General features: G+C 45.7%; 1 non-coding gene across 1 annotated transcript; it reads left to right on the top strand.

Annotated features, from left to right (window-relative positions):
- The first annotated feature begins 3,473 nt into the window (after positions 1-3,473).
- Positions 3,474-3,546, top strand: TRNAL-CAA (transfer RNA leucine (anticodon CAA)). The gene has a single exon. It is a non-coding gene; the product is annotated as a tRNA-Leu (tRNA).
- The last annotated feature ends 3,501 nt before the right edge of the window (positions 3,547-7,047 follow it).

Raw genomic sequence — 7,047 nt, 5'->3', positions numbered from 1 at the left:
TGACTAGCTTTCCTACTGTGGCTTTCGTTACGTGGTTCTGGTTGGCATAGGACATGAAGTTGTTGAAGTCTTGAAGGGTAGCAAGGATAGGGGCCAGCTGAGCGGTGATGTGTTGCTGGAGCTGTTAGGTTATCTCCTTTGCAAAAATGGTCATGTCCTCCTGTACCTGCTTCCGCACGTACATTGTTACAATTTCCTTGATTCTTTCTTCCGTAAGAAAGACTGGGATGTTTGGCATTCCTTGAGGTTTTGAGGCTTGATGGGCGCTGTTTTCTTCTTTGCACCTTTGTATGAGCTTGTCAATGAGGGCCAGCTGATTTTTGAGTTGTGCTCGCAGATCTCGTTTGGTTTCTGTGGGTTCTTGTGCTCGTGTGTTTCCTCCTGCAGCGTCTGCATACGTGACTCGATTTTGTGGCTTGCGTTTACGGGATCCAGGCCGTGATCGTGACTGAGGTCCATCGTTTGCTTGACCACCTGTTGATTTGGAGTCACTTCTGGGTCTGCGGGGACTGCGTAGTGAGGTACTGCTTGATATGGATAATGCCGGGAAGCCTGAGTCTGTATTTAAATTCAATCTGCATTGCTGCTCTTGTATGTTGTTTTCCCATTGCAGTGTCCTCTTGTACGGTGGTGGATTTCGTTTCAGTTTATGTCGGCACCCCTTTCCTCATGTCTCATGGGGTTGTGGACAGATTTTATATCTGGGTTGACGGTCATGTTCTTCCGGCTGATTTTCCATCACGCAAATATATCAGAAGTTGATAAGGTATTTCAGGCAGATATCTTGCCGGTGCCCTAGTTCTCCGCAGGTTCAGCAGTATTGCAGGAATTTCCTCTATGGTTTGTAGCGGTAGTCTCAGCATTTATATATAATGTTGTATGGGATGTGTGGCCCGTCGAAGTAGATGAGTGCTGTTGATGATCTTCCCAGCATGCGTGCTACGAGAACCGTGTATCTTGCGGATGCTCGTAGCCCCTTTAGTAGTTCTTCGCTCGTCCGTGGTGGGATGTTCTAGATTACGCCTTTGCTGATGCCCTCTGGTGTCCTGACATAGGCTTTAACTTCGCAAATGAACCCTCCAAGCTGGATGCTGGTGATCTTGAGCAGCATGTCGTACACTAAGTTATTGATTGGTGTACTTGCGGTTGTTATATTCTCGGCATGTTGCGCTTGAATGCGGATGTTGTCATAGAGGTCTTTTTGGGACAACTAGCTAGCTCAGCTGATACCACGTGTCACTGCCACCAATGTCCATTTGGAGAGTTGTTAGCCCGACTTAGGTGTGTAGATGATCTTCGTGTCGTCCACTGGCAAAGGCGAAAGTCTCGGTTTTCTATAATAAGGCATGTTTCCCGCAATAGGTATTGTTGCCCCGGCTTGCTGCGTTCGTAGTTGGTCTGCTTCCTCGGCTCTCGGTTTCGTATGCACCTCAGCCTTCTTGCCTCTCCTCTTCAATGTGTGCCATTTTTCCTGGATGTTTATCACCTTTGCGCTGCTCTCATCGCACGTCCACTCCTCTTCCAGTCGTTGCTGCGCTTGTATTGTCTCCTCCTGCATTTCAATGCTGTTGTTTTCCTGGTTAAGTTCTCGTGCCCTTCTTGCTGCGTTGGATGCGTCAGTAACTGGTACTCAGCGGCAGCGCTGAGTCGCTCTCGAAGACAGCGAGCAGCGGCTCACGAGATCTCACGAGCCACTAGATATGCTCCGCAGGTCACGAGTGACGAGCGTTCGGCTGGCCGCTTAGCCTTGTAGGGTTAGCTCCGTTAGCGTGGCGTGAAACCTTCAAACTGCGCAAAATGACAGTAATTTCACGTACCGCTCATGAACTTAATATCATCCGGTAGTACTTTCGTGCTGATTCCGTCGATGCCACAGTTTTCGACGAGTTTTCGACGAGTAATCCGGTAAATTGCCGAAAAATACAGGAGCCCATGCGAAGTGCGTCAGCACTGCTTAGCCCCCTAGCGGGCAGCCCGTCATGGGGGAATCAGATTTCTACCATATGGAAAGAATATGAACAGAGATTAAACTTTATTGCAAAACGTTCACAGCTACAGCACGTTACCAAACTGCTGCAAGGGGTAGCAGTACGCTGCTTTCAGGCGTTTTTCCGTCACCTCCTTTGGCACGGTTTTATCCACATTGTGAAAACAGCTGCACGAAAGAAAATCAATATTTGCATACGACGCAGACACAGCAAACTAAATGCAATACAATACAGTGAGAAACACTGAGCCAGTGGTCGGAGTGCTGCTACATTCGCGCTACAAATGAGATAAAGTGCTCCAAACTGCTCGAGGATGAGCTAGGGTGCGCAATATCGGAAGTCACTTCGAAGAAATTCTCTATGGAAGGTCAGGCAGCAGTTACGACCACCCTATACGAAGAGCGCTGCCACATCTCAAGCCATTATTAAACCTAAATGAGCTACAGAATCATTCAGCTAATGCAATCTAGGGGAATCCTGCATGTTCACGGTCAGCGATTTACAAACTCTATGTTACATACTCACTGGTTTAGTACAATTTAGGAGGTACTTCCAATGGGTTTTGTAGTGTGTGCTTAGCACATTAGGCTTCTTGGCGTGAGTGAGACAGAGTGATTGTACAGAGGAAGGGGCCCGCATTTGTACTACGTAGCGACGGTGTGTCCTTTACGGCAGAGGTGCTCCTCGACTGATGATGGGCACATCGCATGTTTCACGTGCCAGCTGTGTCATGGTGAATCTGAATCATACCCCATTCGATTTTGTCTGATTTGCTATCTTGCATTTATCTTTGCGTGGTCATAGCGCGCTGTATTTGTAGCTCTGCCATTTTGCTAGCTAGATGTTTCAAGCTTTCAACAAAACAACTGAAGTGGTTATCATCCATACCATGTGACTGCATAGCCATGAGTACTGTGTGCCTTTGTGTGTAGTGCTTTACCAATGCGCAATACTTCCTTTTTCGAGCATGGTAATTTATTCACTATGGCCATGTGATAGCTGTAACAACTTTCCGCAGGTGGAAACCGAACCCACAACCGAACCCACAGCCCACAACCACAAGTTTGTGGGTTCGGTTCCTACCTGCGGCAAGTTGTTCTTTCATCCACTTTAATTTCCAAAAATTTATCGCTCCTTTATTTCGTTTATTAAGCACAAGTAGTTTTCCCTATGTTGTCCTTGGTGTCAGTGTTTGTTGGCTTCTTATGATATGACTAATAAAAATCGGGACCCTCGGTTAACCCCTCTCTTCTCGTTTATTATATAACGAGGGTCTCGAATCCGGCAACATTGATACCTTCAGGTAGCATGTGTGGGTTTATTGACCAGTTGCCTTCACCCAAAAAGATCACGTTCTCGTGACGCCTGCGGCAAAAAGGGACGTTCCATGTGCGCCGCCAAAGTCTGTGAGTGGTGGCGCTGGCTAATACTCCCAGGGTTCTACTGGTACACATAAATGCCCAAGAAAGTGGATGGGGAAATCGCGCCGCGGTAGCTCAATCGGTAGAGCATCGCACGCAAAATGCGAAGGTTGTGGGTTTGGTTCCCACCTGCGGCAAGTTGTTTTTTTCATCCACATTATTTTCCATTAATTTATCGTTCCTTTATTTCATTTATTAAGCACAAGTAATTTTCCCTATGTTGTCCTCTGTGTCAGTGTTTGTTGGCTTCTTATGGTATGACTAACAAAAAATCGGGACCCTCGGTTAAACCCCTATCTTCTCGTTTATTAGATAACGAGGGTCTCGAATGCGGCAACATTGATGCCTTAATGTAGCATGTGTGGGTTATTGAGCAGTTGCCTTCACCCAAAAAGATCGCGTTCTCTTGACGCCTGCGGCAAAACAAGGACGCTCCACGTCCGCCGCCAAGGTCTGTAAGTGGTGGCGATGGCTAACACTCCCAGGGTTCTACTGGTACCCATAAATACCCGAGAAAGTGAATGGGGAAACAGCGCCGCGGTAGCTAAAAAGGTAGAGCATCGCACGCGAAATACGTTGGTTGTGGGTTCGGTTCCCACCTGCGGCAAGTTGGTTTTCATCGACTTTAATTTCCATTAATTTATCGCTCCTTTTTTTTCATTTATCAAGCACAAGTAATTTTCCTATGTTGTCCTTGGTGTCAGTGTGTGTTGGCTTCTTATGTCATGTATAAATGAGTATTTTTAGGTATCAAGTTCAGAATGGTAGAGACAATAAGTTGGCGATTAGGTGCATTAAAATATCCACAATTTTGGTCATCAATTCCATTACATATGATATAGGGTGTATGCACTGAAGCTCGGTCGCAACGAAACGCTGTGGTGCCTCGGCGCAGGCGGCCAAATTTGTGGTTGCTCCTCAGCAGATGACAATGTGGTCTGCCAGGTGTTGGTCTGCAACGTTAGCTTGTTTTATCGCGTGTGGTTCCGCTTAGAAAAGAACACTAGTAATAAATGTTTCAAGGAATGTGCTGTGTGAACGTGCAATATAGTGAGCTCTGTGGTGCAGTTGTTAGCTTGCCTAAATATGTCAATCGATCTCCGAGTATGAGTTTGTGGGTCAGGACATATTAGCAGTGCATGGTGTGATTGACGAGCTTGTTCCAGCAGATGAAGAAATAAGCACAATGATGTCAGCATTTCAGGGTGAATTTCTATGACGTGCTTTGTAGCCGAATGTGTGAACAAACGTCTGTGTTTAGGTGTGAGCAGTGTATTGAACTCCGTCGGACTTCAGCAACAGCCCGTATTACTGCTGTGACTTCTTCTTAAATTCACGAAGGTCATCTTTCAGCGGAAGATGAACAGCTTATAACCCCAGTTTTCGCACTGGCTGGTGCGAAAGCATGTTCTAATGTTAGCAATTTTGCTGAAGTTCATGGCAGTGCGCAAGCTTGAAATTACTTAGATGAAGCTCGTTGCCGCGTCGATCAGTTTATTCGCGTCGGCCAGAAAATTTCGCTGGTAAAATCATGTGCTAGCTAATGTGACTGCCTAATGTGACGTTTTACGCCCAGGAAACTGTGGTGATTTCACATTTTAAAAGGTCATGTCCCAGACAGAAGCTGCACGCAATTAAGTTGATTATAAAACGACAACAACGCGCGAACGCACCATCCGTTTATTCGACTAGATGAAGTGACTGCTATTCCCACTGATGGCATAAGCTTTGCGTTCTTGAAGCTGTGTGCTTAGTAGGATATATGGCTTTGAGTTGGGCTGACTAAATGCGAAGGAGATAAAACTCTTCTTTCCTCCACACAAAAAGCTGCCCTCATGCATTTAGGAAAATTATGATCGATGGAGGCATTCATATGGGCTCTTGCCGAAGCCTGACCGAGTTCAATGTAAGCATGCAGTGCCTGCACAACCGCAATCGCAGATACTTGTTCGCACATTCAGCTTCAAAAGCACGTCATGGGAATTCAGCCTCTAATGCTGATATCGTTGTGCTTGTTTCTTGAACTGTTATAAGAAGCGCCTGAACCAGACCATGCACTTGATGCTCTTTGGCCAAAGATGCCATTGCGCTGTTATAACCTATCTATTTTTATACCATGTATTGCTAATGCTTCCTAACAAGCAAGTTCATACACGGAGATTGATTGAGATGTTTATGCGAAGCTCACACCTACACAACCAAGCTCACTATAGTGCACGTGCACAGAGCACACATAGTGAAACATTTAAGAGTAGTTTTCTTGCAGAAGCGGAACCCCATGCGATGAAACCAGATACTTTACACAGCAAAAGTGGGCAGAAGACGTCTGCTGCTGAGGAGCAACAACAAATGCGGCCACCTGTTCCGAGGCACCGCAGTGCCATGTCGAGGCCGAGCTGCAGTGCATGCACCTTATAGGCCAGATGGCAGCAACACCAAAGGCATCCAAATAGGATCAAAAGCAAAAAAATGAGGCATCCAAATGAGCTAGCATGTTGACATCTTGAATAACTGAAAGAATGCTCACCAACATTTATTTGTTGTTTACTTGAATAATAACAATGGAAGCTTGCGAACCGGCCTGTCTATTTACATGTCCTGTGCATGTCCTCTTATATTCACATGGCAACAATATGACGATGAAAAGTATAGATTTCTATATTTATCACTTCAACCCACTCCAAAACATCTGCCAATATATTAGGCAGCTACATACCCACACACATAGCAAAAATACGCCCAAGGCTTAGCTACAATGTCGGTCAATTAAACAAGGAAATATAAAGCTAATTGGACTTTTTTAAATTACACGTTCTGGTCAGTTATCCAGATATGACTTGAAGAAAACTGCACAAATCTGAGAGAGGTGCTTCGGGCTTCTTCATGTTGAAACGAGAAAGTTGCAAAGCGAACAGTGAATATAGACACGAGAAGGCATAATGAAGTACCACGTGTGTGTATTGTGTATTTTTTGTGCCTTCTCCTGTATTTCTTCCCTGTGCGCGCCACAACTCGCTCCTTACACAAATCTGTTACCAAGCTTATCACAATCATTTTATCACCCTTAAGGGCCTCTCACAGCATTACGTAAGGGATGGCATATTCATAGTCTCTAGCGTCCACTAAAACCATTGTCGAATGCTGAGAACCTAAATTTATAACTTTGAATAATGAATGATTGTTTTCTTCATATAGGAGGTTGTGGCCAAGTACTGCACCAGGGTGGCCAATACTGCTCTGGTGAGGGAGTGCGTTAGCGGTTCTGGTCACCGGGATCAAGCCACACTCCAGGCCTGTTTATAGAATTTTATCAACACCTGGATGTTTTTTAAGTCCGGTGGTAAATTGCGCGCCACCGGGATTTGAACCACGGAGCTCTTGCACGCAAGGCGTGTGTTCTACCTCGATGCCACCGCTGCACCTCCACGCCTCTGCACCTCTGCCCCTTTGCGATTACGAGAAAGCGTTTGATTCTGTCGAAACCTCAGCAGTCATGGAGGCATTACGGAATCAGGGTGTAGATGAGCCCTATGTAAAAATACTGAAAGATATCTAGAGCGACTCCACAGCCACCCTAGTCCTCGATAAAAAAAGCAACAAAATCCCAACAAAAAAGGCATCAGGCAGGGAGATACGAT

The sequence above is a fragment of the Dermacentor andersoni genome, unplaced genomic scaffold, assembly GCF_023375885.2.
Source record: "Dermacentor andersoni unplaced genomic scaffold, qqDerAnde1_hic_scaffold ctg00000039.1, whole genome shotgun sequence".
Taxonomy (NCBI): domain Eukaryota; kingdom Metazoa; phylum Arthropoda; class Arachnida; order Ixodida; family Ixodidae; genus Dermacentor; species Dermacentor andersoni.
Note: the sequence above shows the minus strand (reverse complement) of the source record. Positions and strands in the feature narration are given on the sequence as shown.